The sequence below is a fragment of the Pollicipes pollicipes genome, unplaced genomic scaffold, assembly GCF_011947565.3.
Source record: "Pollicipes pollicipes isolate AB1234 unplaced genomic scaffold, Ppol_2.1 Scaffold_7231;HRSCAF=8579_pilon_pilon_pilon, whole genome shotgun sequence".
NCBI classification, from domain to species: Eukaryota; Metazoa; Arthropoda; class Thecostraca; order Pollicipedomorpha; family Pollicipedidae; genus Pollicipes; species Pollicipes pollicipes.
Genome location: NW_023597034.1, coordinates 14,865,117 through 14,878,394, shown reverse-complemented (window position 1 = coordinate 14,878,394; position 13,278 = coordinate 14,865,117). Strand labels below are relative to the sequence as shown.

General features: G+C 50.5%; 1 pseudogene; it reads right to left on the bottom strand.

Annotated features, from left to right (window-relative positions):
• Positions 1-10,463: 10,463 nt before the first annotated feature.
• Positions 10,464-11,522, bottom strand: LOC119109757 (leukocyte elastase inhibitor-like; annotated as a pseudogene).
• Between the last annotated feature and the right edge of the window lie 1,756 nt (positions 11,523-13,278).

Here is a 13,278-nt window from a genome sequence, read left to right as displayed (position 1 = left end):
AGCGTCGCTGACGTCACTGCTTCTACTTTGCCGCGCTGACGCGTGAGATGCGGTGTTCCGCGCCCGACCCATTTCGTTGTCTCTCCATTACCCAGGCAGCGGAAGGCTGAGAACTAGTCTTATCTAACTGTGCCCAATTCTAAGTATTGGTAGAGCAGGGATTGAGCAGGGTATCTGGGAAACCAGAGACACGGGGTTGCATTTCCTGCCTTGTCCGTACCAGTGGCAGACCCAGTGGGAGGGGCACAGGGCCGTGCCCCTCCGGCCCCGAAAGGCCCCTAGGTTAAAGGCCCCTGGGTCGGGACCCACGTTGTGATGTAGACATACTCGCTTTCTTAGTCCATATTACTTTTATCATTATTTATAGCCGTCCAACCCTATAGGTACGCATATCAGGTGCGGGGCGATATGTAAATGAATCAGTTATCACTGAGTGGTATGCAGTGGAGTTTCCGAGAGGACGAGAAATGGTAATGTAGTCGACGCGCCCATAAGCCCTTAATATCATCAACCAATATTTGCTCCGAAGAGACCCGTAGCCGGCCGGGCAGAGGCAGTTGTTTTTTGCCCCACACGGAACAGAATTGGACGTCTTTGGGCCTCCAGGTGACCAAGAGCAGTCGCAAGCGAAAGTGAAGGACCCACGTGTAAACAAAAATAATTGCTTGCTAGTTGAGAGTGGTCACTGGAAGGTTTTAAGGATCATTAGGCTGACCAGAGGCTCTGCAATGTTGCCGGGGCCCTATGCGTCCACATGCATGGCCAATGCGATTGCAAAGGAGCGTCCCACGTTGACCTTGATTTCTTTGCATTTGCTTGGAGGGTTTTACGACGTTTTTTTTGTGGCCCTGTCTTCTAGCATGCCGGGGGAGTCATCGATCAGAACCCTCCACGGATTATTCACTTTATTCACGCTGTGCAATGCGCGCCTTTGCAATTATTTTCAAGCTTTCGATAACTGCTTCGACGTTGTTACGATGCGTCCGGAGGCGTCAGACACTGCTAGCGGCCTTGGCAGAACCCTCAGGGACTTTTAGTATTTCTCTGGCCTGCGCGTGGCTCTACTCCTGCTCCAGATGACCACACCGTCCTTGCATGCACACTATGCAAGGACAGGTGCAGTCGGTGTCTGCCGGTCTGGAGGTCGCACGTGCTGTCAGGGATGTCACCATGTCCCAGCGTCACCGCCTCGAACGCCTTTGGGCGGAGCTGACGTCCGACGCGGAGCGCCTAAGAGTGGGCTATCCCAGGTTGCGACGCCCGATGCGACCACCTCGGCGACTGGACGAGGGCGCCGAGCCACACCAGCATGCCTGTCCAAAGACCGCTGCCGTCAGGTGCAGTGCGAACCCGTCGACTGGCTGGCCGGCTTCATCAGCGGTCGGCTCGGCTCTGATGAGCCCATCCTGGCCACGGCCGAGAGAGCGCTCTTCACGGCCGAGAGAGCGCTCTTCACGGCCGAGAGAGCGCTCTTCACGGCCGAGAGAGCGCTCTTCACGGCCGAGAGAGCGCTCCTCACGGCCGAGAGAGCGCTCTTCACGGCCGAGGGAGCGCTCTTCACGGCCGAGAGAGCGCTCTTCACGGCCGAGAGAGCGCTCTTCACGGCCGAGGGAGCGCTCCTCACGGCCGAGAGAGCGGCTCTTCACGGCCGAGAGAGCGCTCTTCACGGCCGAGAGAGCGCTCTTCACGGCCGAGAGAGCGCTCCTCACGGCCGAGGGAGCGCTCCTCACGGCGGAAGAGGACGCCCTGGTGGCAGCCGCCACCTTCCACGACCTCGACCTGGAGCGACTCCGCCTCCACTGCCAGATGTTGGTGGATGTGGCGTCAAGCCAGAGAAAGGCACCACTGACCTCCCTCGACGACGTGGTGGCCCTACTGAGCGATGAGGGCCTGCGGCAGGTGCTGCCAGCCGCTGCCTCGCTGCTACGTGTGGTTCTGACCGCCCAAGCAGCATCGTGTACGGCAGAGCGGGCGTTCAGCCTTCTTTGTCGTCTGAGGGGATGGCTGCGCTCCACTCTAGGCCAGGGGCGGCTAAATCACGCCGCAGTGCTGGCCACATACCCAGACGTGGTGGCCGCCACGGATCTGCAGGCCGAACTGAAGCAATTCGCCTCGACGTCAAGTCAGCGGTATAGCACTTTTGGCCGTTGGTAGATCATTAAGTGCCAGTACCTACCGCCGCTGTCCAGCGCCTAGCAGCCGTCGCTATCGTCCAATGGTATGCCGCCGCCATTACGACTGCCCTGTGTTATGCTGCCACCGCTGCTGTTGTATGCTACTGCTGAGCCACCGCCGCCGCCGCCGCTTTTGTACTGTGCTGCACCAACGCTCACGGCGGCTCAAGCAAGGCTGCTTCTTAAGTTTGCAACAGCGCGATGGCCACCCCTCCTCAAGGCAGGGGGAGGAGCTTCATTCTTTTTATTGGGATAGAAATGTGTTACTTGCGACCGAAAATACATAGGCCAGTCAGAAGAATTTTGTAATTGTGATGTGGGACTCGATGATCCTACTCTGTTTGTTGGCTGCTTTGGGGGACTGAAGGGGTGGTATGGTGGTAATGGCCTCCCACAACGCGACTAGGAGATATAAAAGTGTTTTTGCGAAAAAGTGACAGATTTTGTCGTCAAAGTGTGCAGTGCACCTTTTTACACTCGCTATCATTTCTGCTTTTAGTTCATAAGAACCGAAATACACTTTATAGAGTGGAAAGAATCATAAAACGAAAATTAAGTGAGTGTAGCTCGGCTAGTTTTTTGGGGGGGAGGCAAGTGAAGGCTAACCAATTAATCCAGCATTTGTTTTTACGTTTGCTTGGCGGGCTAATCGGCCATTGGGTTGGGCCCCCTGCAAAACTTTCAATAAATCGAGACCCCTGGTTGGTGCAACGACAAACTCTTTCAGTGGTGACGAGCCGGCCTTTTCTGGAGTTACGGATGACAATACAAAGTTCTCTCATGCGTGCGCGACGGATGCAACCTTGCTCAAACAATGTCGCTGTGGGAGCGTTATCAGACGCCAACATAAACTGCTGATCGGAAGACATGGCCTTTTCTGCGCTATGACAGTGCATTGCCGACCATGGCCAAAGCCGACCGGAAGCGGGGTGACCAGCATACGGTGGCCGACAAAATGGCTTATATGCGCACGTCAAGGCAGCCACTGGGTACATTCGTGGGTACTCTTCTACAGCCATCAGCTAGCTGCGCAACAGCTGTCTTTTGTGACGTCATCATTGTTTTGCCAGTAGCTGTCCCAACGGCGGATGCACTCAGTGCTGGCGAGCCGGCAATTTTCGAGTTACGGGTGACAAAATAAAATGCTTCTATATTTGGGCGGCGGTTACGACCATACTCAAACAATGCCATTGTGGGAGCCTATGAAATGCCAATATAAATCGTCGATCGGACAGCGTGTCCTTTTTGCGCCATGACAGTACATTGCCGACTGGGACCAGAGCCGACCGGTAGGGTGATGCCACGAATGCGGCAGCCCGGCAAAATCACTTATAGGCGCACACTAAGACAGCCATCGCGTGTATTCGTTAGCACTCTTTTGCATTTACAGCTGCCTGGATGTCCCCACTGCGTAGGCACCCAGTACCGCCGAGCCGGCCATTTCTAGGGGCGCGATGACAATATGAAACGATTGTATGCGTGTGCGGCGGGTGCGGAGCCCAACAGTGAGGACCCTTTGTTTCAGGGACCTCGACGAGTGCAGATCGCGGGCTCCGGCTTTGTTTTTGATCGGGAAATCTCGGAGGCACTGCCCACTGCCTGCCTAACAATCCAAAATGCACTTTTAATCTTTATCCTGGCAAAGGGCAATGGGACCTCCTCCCCACTTCAGTTCTTCCAGCATATATTTGGTAAGTCGCGTAATTGCACCAAGACATTCAGGAGGATTGGGGAGGACTTGAGGAGGATTCATTGAGCATGTTTAGACACAACATCGTGTGTCTAGTATTTCTTATTTCTGAGTGGATGCGGCCCAACTAGTAGCAGAGGTATTTTATGAACATTGGACGGCAGTATATTGCTGACGTAGGCGGCGGCCAGCAACCGACGAATCCAGCAATCAGGAGCGCTGGGGACGGCACTACCGCATTTGCAGACCCCTATGGAACTATTGCATATGCAGACCCCCGAACTCAATTAGGTCAAAGTTTCAGGTTTCTAGGTCATGACCTTTGGGTCAAAAAAAGATCAAACAAGGTCAAGTTCCAGGTTGGTCTCCAAAGTGTCCAGAATCTCGATTTCTAAACAAAATGTCACATGCTCATTCAAGGTCGGTGACCTTGTTTAACCCTTTGAAGGTCAAAGTGACCAAAATCATACAAGATTACTTTGAGTTTTGCATTTGACTAAGCGGCAAAGATTACGCTAGCCAGTATGTCCCTAAAACAAAGTGTTGACTTGGGTCATTTTAGATCAATGACCTACTATGACCTCTAAGAAATCCATGGAAGATGCATAATGCGGTGTCTGCTATCAATAAATTCGAAACGAGCGCCAGAAACTATGCCATACAGCAAGCCCTAGAGTAACAAAACAGTTTGGTTTTGGCCTTGGTGTGACCTTCATACCTGACCTTAGGTCAATGCGATTTGCTCATTTAACTGTTGTGTTTCCCAAGAAAATATCTCAGAGATGTGTGGCTTCGTCTTACACTCCGTTGTTGGATCAGATCGAAGGATTCCCTAGAAATTGCCTTCCCTGAACCCATCGTCTGATTTTGACCTGCCATCAGTCAGCGACCTTACAAAGTACATCTAAATCTTGCATGCCAAACGATCCGCTATTCAATTGTTCACAGTTATGCCAAATTTAGCCTGGTTACATCGCGCCGTTCGGAAACCATTCTGGAAAGCCTTCTGGAGAGGTCAGTTTGACCCCCGCTCGAGCGTGTGTTAAGGTGCTAATAATTGACGCGCTATTTTCAGTTATGGTCATAGGCGTGGGAACGTTTCAAAAACTGGGGGGGGGGGGGGGGCAAGCTCAAGGTGTACTTCAGGAACTTTTCTGGAAAGCGAGCCCGATGACCGGGAGGGGGGGGGGGGGGGTAGGGATGGTGATCGTTATCGCTCTTTATTCAAATTGTCATGGCTGCTATGCTAGCTACGCATCTAGAGCTGTTCACCACTGGTGCACAATCTTGCCTTTTTGACTTATCTGTCATTTGGCAAATAAGGCTATCCAGCTTCCCTAGATTATTCGTCCATTTTAACATTGTCTTTCCTGGGGAGACGAAATTTCACGAGCGGGTAGGTATTTTAGGTCTTTAAGGAAGCATTTGCCTGCACAGCGTAGACGCCAAAATACGCATGGATATAGGCTGGTGAAAATTTTGAAAGTGGATCGATGGCTCACAGTGCGCCAGGTTTTTCATGCGCCATTATTTCGCTGGCTGCTTTTCAAAAAATAAGACTTGTCGCAGCATTTTAGGCGGAAACAAATTCGGGAGCTTCAAACTGCTAGAAACAATGCGACAAAATCCATAAAACTGGAGATTCTCTTTCAAGAATCAAGCCACATAATAGGGCCCATCTGTTCCTTATCTGGGCCCTGCTCCTGTCCGCCGTAGGTGGTCACTGCCCTGGCCTGGATGTCTCCCACATGACTGACTGCGAGCTGATCGTGTGGCTACTTTGCTGCATACTTTTGGATCAGCGTTACTTTTACATGGTGTATGAAACATGTGTTGGACACCTGCAACAGCATTTTTCCCGAATAATCTTCCCTTATACCACACCATCGTAGAAAAATAGCCTCCGGGAAGCTGTCTGCTTTAGGTATGGATTGGCCCAACGGACACTTCATTGCCCAGCATGCAACGTACGCGACTTGATCTCCTTTTGTGTGTAGGCAGGGGCGTAGCCAGAGCCTTGCCAAGAGGGAGCATAGGGTTGTCAAAAGCCCATCTTATAGTGACCCCCCAAAAAAATCCCCGGATATGGCCTACTTGTTCACAAGTGACACGGTTTTGTTCGTTGTATTGTTATTTTTACCTTGTAACCAGAACAAAAACCAGGAGCTACCGTCAGCTCACTTCTGTTTGCATTTTGAGGTCAATAAGCCGCAGAAATCAGGCGTTCAATGACTGCATGGAAGAAATCACCGGCGCTCATAATTTACAATGGTTAGCTGACTCTTTCTAAACCGATAGAATTCAGAAGCTTTATAAATCTTTCATCTGGGCTCTACAGACATTGAGGACATTGCGGAGGTTGATTGTAGATCGATATGTTTGATCCAAATTTGAAGACGAAAATTTATTGCAAATCGAATGGTCAACAATGTGTATTAATATGGCCAGGCCATATTTGTCTGAAAATGTTCACCATTCAGTCAGAATCGATTAGTAACACAATTAATGTGACGTGTTTTTTAACACGCTCGCTCGCAAATCTTAGCAACAAAAACCTCGATACCAGGCGTTGCAGTCTCCATTGTCCTCGGAACGTTAGCCCAGTAGCTAACATTTAACCGTGGCCCACCGGTGAACGAAAATGATGACACTTCTGAAATATCATCCTTAAACACTTGAATCAACTAGATATACAAGCTATGTGGCGTAATTTTGAGCATGCGCACTCGAAAATTTTAGAAACACAAGCCTCCTACCCAGGCGTTGCAGTCTCCATAGGCCACGCATCGTCGTCCTAGCAGCTAAGATTAAGTTGCGGCCGACGGGTGGACGAAAATGATGACGCTTCTGAAAAAGCATCCTTGAACGCTTCATGACATCAAATCTTGTATTTAGAAAGCAGTCTGAGGGCATATTTCACGCATACAGTTTTTAGATTGATGAAAAGGACGAACTGGCCGCTAAAGCACCGCGAAGAGGGGCTGGAATCTGGTGACTGAACTGAAAGAGTGAAGGTAAAATCTTATTTTCCGTGTTTCCTCAGCTATTTATCTGTCCAGAAGACAGATAAACACGGCGCCCGCCGTCTGGTGGCACTTGCAGTGGCCGAAACTTGTCGGTTTTACGGAAGTTGCAATCCAGACCATCCTTGTCCTTGCCCTCGAGGTCGCGGGTGGCCATGTTCAAGCCTTTTGATGTAATTTGTTTCAATACTACATTCTGAAAGAAATGAACGTTCTCATGCAAACATGCATGACCTTGCTGGTTTTTAAAAAAAAATTCATTTCGACCCGTGCTTTTCAACAATAATGAGAGCTCCACTCTACTCGACAATAATGAGACCCCTTATTCCCCTCCGGGCGAGGGGCCTCTTGAGTAGAACATCAGGGGCACATTACCGTTTCCGGTCAAGGGCTGAGGGGACATTCCGTCCCATCGCGAAGTGTCTTCTGGCTATCATTCTGGTGGCACGGGCGGCATCTCCTGGTCGATCCGGAGGTCATTAGGAGGATATATCATATCACATTGTTCCCATCCCTGACACGGGAGGCCTTCTGATCCGCGCAGTTAGCCCTAGATCAGCACAGGAACCCTAACTGACGCAACAACATCCCTGATCACTGCAGGCAGTCCGATAGTTTTCACATAGATTCCAGTTCCATGTTTTTCTGTGTTCTTCAGAGGTATTGAGACTGTAGATTGCACTGTAGACCCTGACTGTAGATTGCAGATGAAACGGGGTTCATAATTTGTATTAACATGGCTAGCTCAAGATCGTCTTATATTGCTCAAGATCCTGTCAGAACTGATAACTGATAAGAAAACTACGTAATATGGTGTTGAACATGCGTGCTCGCAGGCCATAGCAATAACAGCCCCGACACCTGGCGTTGCAGTCTCCAGGCCATGCGGCGCCGGCCCGGCGGTTGTAACACTAAGTGATGGCCAATGAGCAAACGAAAAAGATGACGCATCTTAAGGGAGATGGCTGGTGAACTAGGTAAATCGGCATGCATTTTTAATGCAGTGCAAAAGTAAGCCAAATGCAACCTTAATCTGAAATGTGGGAGGGCCAGCTAACGTTGCTGGCTCCCTCCACATTGAAAATTGGGGGGCCATGGCCCCCTGCCCCCCCCCCCCTGTTCCTACGCCCATGGCTATGATGACTTCCAAAGGTGTAAGCCAGGAGCCATAAGTGGCGTCTCAAGTAAGCGACAGATGTTTTTGGTCAACGAACAAAGCTTTTGGCATCTAAGGTGCCCAACAGAGCTGCAAACAAGACAGTAGAAGTGCCACGGGAGAAGGCTGTGCTGTGAAACCATAGGCAAAGCAAGTGAAGTGGGCATGAATGGATCGAGCACGCCAGTAACAGACCAGGTGCTCCATTAACTGGACATAACAATGAACGTCACTGTCTGCCACCACACCATTTATGTGCACCAAGCTCCGAATTATCAAGCTTAGCATATACAAGGCGGACCCCAAATTTCCTGCACCTACAAGATGGAGTGCGTGGTGCAGTGCATAAAAATTGCTCTGGCTTCATGACCAGACAAAATCAGCCGTGTAAATCCCGCCAAAGATCAGAAGGAAACCAAGAACCTTATCAGAATGTGCATGTCAAGAAAAGAAATTGAGAGAGAAGGAGGGGGGGGGGGGGGGGATGAAGGGAGCCCGCTGGAGCAGCAGGTGAAAGACAGGGTGTTGGGGCACCTCATGTTGCAGGAAAAGGACTCTGGTATGGATAGAGACACTCGGCAGGTAGAGGAGTACACGCCTCCTCGGGCAAAACAAAAGCGAGAGGAAGCATTGAAACTGGTAAAGCGGCTACTGAAGACAAAGCTGGGCGGATTGGCAGCATGGAAAAATGCAACTTTAGTTATTTGCAGCTTGAAACACAGGTCTAAGATTTATTAGATAAAAACCAGCATACATTCCAATCATAATTGTAACAAAGTTATATCTCACGGCAGTTACGACCTACATAATTCTAAAACCTGCAGATGTCTTAAGACGTAAAGTCCTTAGAAGCCGCCATCTGTTTCGTCAGAACATGACCTATGCATGCCATCCGTAATGCGACTCAGTCCTTCCTTTTAAAAGACGCCCCCAGCGCCTCACCAACCACCTGTCGCTTAACATAGCTATGGGCTCACAAGGCAATCCCACACTCTGTGCTTGGTTTAACCAACGATGTCTTACTCGCTTCTCATTGGTTAATCAGTAAACAATTCCCATAGAGACAGGTGACTAGGACTCGTTTCCGTTGGAGGCAGTATGAAAGGTAAGCCGTTTCTTACCATGTATGTTCGCACGCCCACTGGATCTAAAGGCGCGAGGCTGCTGTTGGTTGTGCACGTGGACATTAATAGGTAGTGTGATTGCTGGTGAGTGCAAATTACTGGCAAATAGAAACTGAAGGATGCCAAGATATATCTTTGGCTGACTCGCGAGGACTGGCACGAGCAAGGTCTTCACTAGTCTGTCACGCAAGCAGTTAGCAACATGTCACAATAATTCAATCAGTTTTTCCTGGTAACTCAGCCGGATAGAGCGCCTGCCTTCCGGTCCATCCAACCGTGGCAGACTGGGTTCGAGTCACTTTAAGCAGTCGCCATTTGTCCTTGACATGCGGTGCGTCAAATTCTACCGTTGACCTGGAAATGCACGATCGGCTGGCAGGGGTGAAAGTTTTTACAACCGGCGCCACTTAGCGTGAAATCTAAGCTTAGCGTGACCCCAGCAATTTATTCATTCAGAAGGTTTTGATAAAATCTTGAAAATAATAGTTCTACATATTCTTGAAACGAATGCTCCACTAGTATCATAACCTAGCCCTCGTTCGGACTTGTCGTTTTTTCATAACACAAACGGAAACCGAACGTCCATACAACACCCACTGACTTCCAGACTGAGAGTGATTGAGTCTCGCGGAAAATAAGCAGTGGATTGGCCTATAATAAGAAGCACATTATGAAGACCATCCCAGCCAGCTATACACGTAACACGTGGCCGGCGACATTGTCAGCACGCGCAAAGCACCACCTGTTGGCCAGGTGGTGCTTTGTGGATCTGCAGAGTGGACATACGCAGGTGCAGTCGGCAATCCCCTGAAATTAAACCTGTGATGGCTATCTTTATTTAGGTACAGTGTATTCACATCAGAGATGATCTAGGAAAAATTTGTTGCCACGTTAAAATCACCACAAACCCGATCACATTAATGCGCAATTTTGGAACGCAAAGACACCTCCAATTAAATGCAAACGGTCAGTGGCCTTTACATTTAATTGTGCATAAGAAAACATCTATTCCGACTTTAAAATACGATTTGGGGCTGACGCGCTGTACTCTACTGCACACTCGGTTACTCGTCGGATGCGGGAATCGGACAATCGTTGCGGAATCGGACGATCAGATGAATGGCCAATGGACGTCGTTAATTAAAACACGCAAAGGTGAGACGTTCAGTTGCTCTGAATTACCAAGGCATCTGGCCTGTGCTAGCTACTCGGGGCTTGATGTAGCGGCCCGAGAACAGCGTCAGGCCAGTCTTGCTGTCGATGATGGCGAAGAAGAACGGATGGTCGGCGACAAACTCAAACTTGTATGTGTGCACGGGCGCTGAACACTGCACCATGACCATAGCTGTAGCAGCGGCGGGCCTCGCTGCCATCTTCGTTGACCTCGATGAACGCCCTGTGTACCACGCTGGACACGGACAGGTCCTTAGTGTCGGAAATTCGAGACAGGTTGGCTGCGTTTGCATCGAAGAGATCAATGATGCCAAGTCTCTTCAGATGATCGACGAGGTCGTAAGTTGTCTCGAGCTTGAACTTCGGCATCACGACCATCGTCATCTGATTGTGAAGCTTGGCGCAGATGGCCTGGATCGACGCGGTCGATAGTTTCTCCTCCAGGGACCTCAGGCCATCCCTTTCGTCGGGAAGAAGGATAAGCATGCTAAACCTTTCTCCCTTGTAAGGCAGCTCAAGGGCCTTGCAGGCAATGTCCGTAAGGCTTGCACAGTTGAGTCTCACATCATCCAAATGCATCATGTCTGTTCCGACAGCGATTCCCGGGCTGATGAAAAAGTCCCGTTTCATTGTGGCTTCGATCGCAAATTTCTGTTTCCACGAGCCCTTAAAGTAGATGGCGTTCACAAGTACAAGACGAACACCTCGGCTCAAAGCACCTGAATCGATTAGATTCTTGATTTTTCCCTTTGTCAGTGCCTCTACATCACCATTGATCAGCTTGCTTGTACCGGCGGCGTCGCCGAAGTCAACACTCTTCAGCTCGCTCAGATACTGCTTCTCCAGCAGACCAGAGTAGGTGTCCAAGATCTTGTACGCATTTTGCACGTACAGCTTGTTCGCCGTGTTCAGTGTGACGTCCGGCGGATCCTGCAGCATCTTCAGTACCCGACTGTAGCCGTTGTGTAGCGCTACCCTGTCCTCAGGTAGCGCCAGAGCCTGCTGCATCTGGAGAACGGTGTTGCCGTGCCGCTCCGCCGAACACCATCGACAACGCCGTGCTGATGCTAAAGGGTGAGAGGAACACGTTGTCAGCGCTGGCCCCGGCCAGGACCCGGTACAGGTCCGAGGCTGCCTTGCTCTGGTGGCTAGTGACGTGCTCCATGCTGGCGATCGGCGGGCCTGGCGTGCGGCGGTCGGCGCCAGCAGCGGAAGCTTGATCTGGCTGGCGAACAGACAACTCAACTAGAGCGCTGGCAGCAGCGCAGCACTCCGAGGAGTGAGAGCCGGGCGGTCGGCGGCGGACCAAGGGGAGCGAAGTTCGTTTGGAGCCGGCTGGCCGTTACTTACGTCACCGCCCGCGCTCGGCAGTGTCCTGGTTGTGACGCGTTGCTGCTGCCGTCGCTAGCGCGCCTGATGCCCCGTCTCCCGTGTTCACTAGTATCTGACGTCCTACTGGCGCACCTCTGACGTAGTGGGACGCCCTGACGTCCCGTCGGACGTATCACTAGTATACGAGTCGTGCCAAGTTTATTGGGTCTTCCATGCGTTTGGAACGAGGGGCTGCGAAGTTTTCCACGCGCGATCCATGTCGACCCACGACTGAGCCCTGCGTCCCGCTATGTTGCCGACTGGAGCGCCATCTGTGTTGCGGTCTGTTGCTAGACAACGAGTGATTAGGACGACGATAGCGCTAGTTAACGACGATAGCGATTCGACCGTTCGGAAACACACGGTGGACTATAGTATGGCTTTCATGGCCATTCTGATGCGCCTTTTTAGGTCTAGGATGGTGTTCGAGCTCCGCGTACTCCTGAAATTGCAAAGCCCTTCGCGGAGGAGAACCCGGGATTCAATCGGGCGACTATGCTGGTCATTTGTTAGGCTCCTTCAACGAGCTTAGTCTTGGGGCCATGCTTATTCGAGCATGAAACTCATCGTGAATAAAAATATGGGCCAGCTGACCCTTTTGTGATAACAACCGGCCAGCGTAGACATAATATTAGCAACATAACTGTTCTGTGATATTATGTCTAAATATTCCAGTATCTCTTAAAGTGTCCACAGTAAATGCCAGTTCTACTGCGGAGAAAATGGTTGTTTCAGCAATATGGGAAATTTTTAAGTGTTAAGTAGTTTATGCACGAAAGCAGTTTAAGTAGTTCAGTAGCAGTAGTAGTTAGTAGTATAAAGTAGTTTAAGTAGCTCACAGAGTTGTGCGCTTAATGGGCCTTACGATTTCTGGTTAGTTACGCGACGAAGGATTGTCATTTAGATGTTTGTCATCATCTCATCGGAATATAGCAGTATTAGTTGGTATATCTTCTGCACCAAGGATGAGTCGGCTCAGAGAGGGGGTTAGAATACTTACTGAGTCTCTGTGCCAATTCTTAGACCGCGTGCGGCGATCAGGGATGTTGTAGCATCAATGTCAGCCCTTGCATCGATCTGAGACCAACTGTCGAGATCACAGGTGAACACAGGGGACCAATGTATTATGTATCCCTCTGTGGACCTCCGGATCGATCATGGGACCCGACCCCGTACCGCCAGAATGGCAGTCGACAGGCACCTCGCGCTGGGACTGAATGCCACTTCAGCCCTTGGCCGGGAACAATAGTATGTCTCCTGTTTTACACCCTTGCCAGGAAAATGTAAGTGGTCTCACTAGTGGTCAAAAGTATGGATCGAAAGGAGGTCTAAAGTGAAGAAAGGCCACTCCATGCTGGCCCCAGAGTGTCCTTCCTTTTGCAGAATCGACACGTGAAACAGACTACACACAAACTTTTGATCCTGCGCGCTCGCAATCTTAGTAGCAAGAGCAGCCGTGGCCGAGGTTGCCCTGCGCGCTCGCAATCTTAGTAGCAAGAGCAGCCGTGGCCGAGGTTGCTCTGCGCGCTCGCAATCTTAGTAGCAAGAGCAGCCGTGGCCGAGGTTG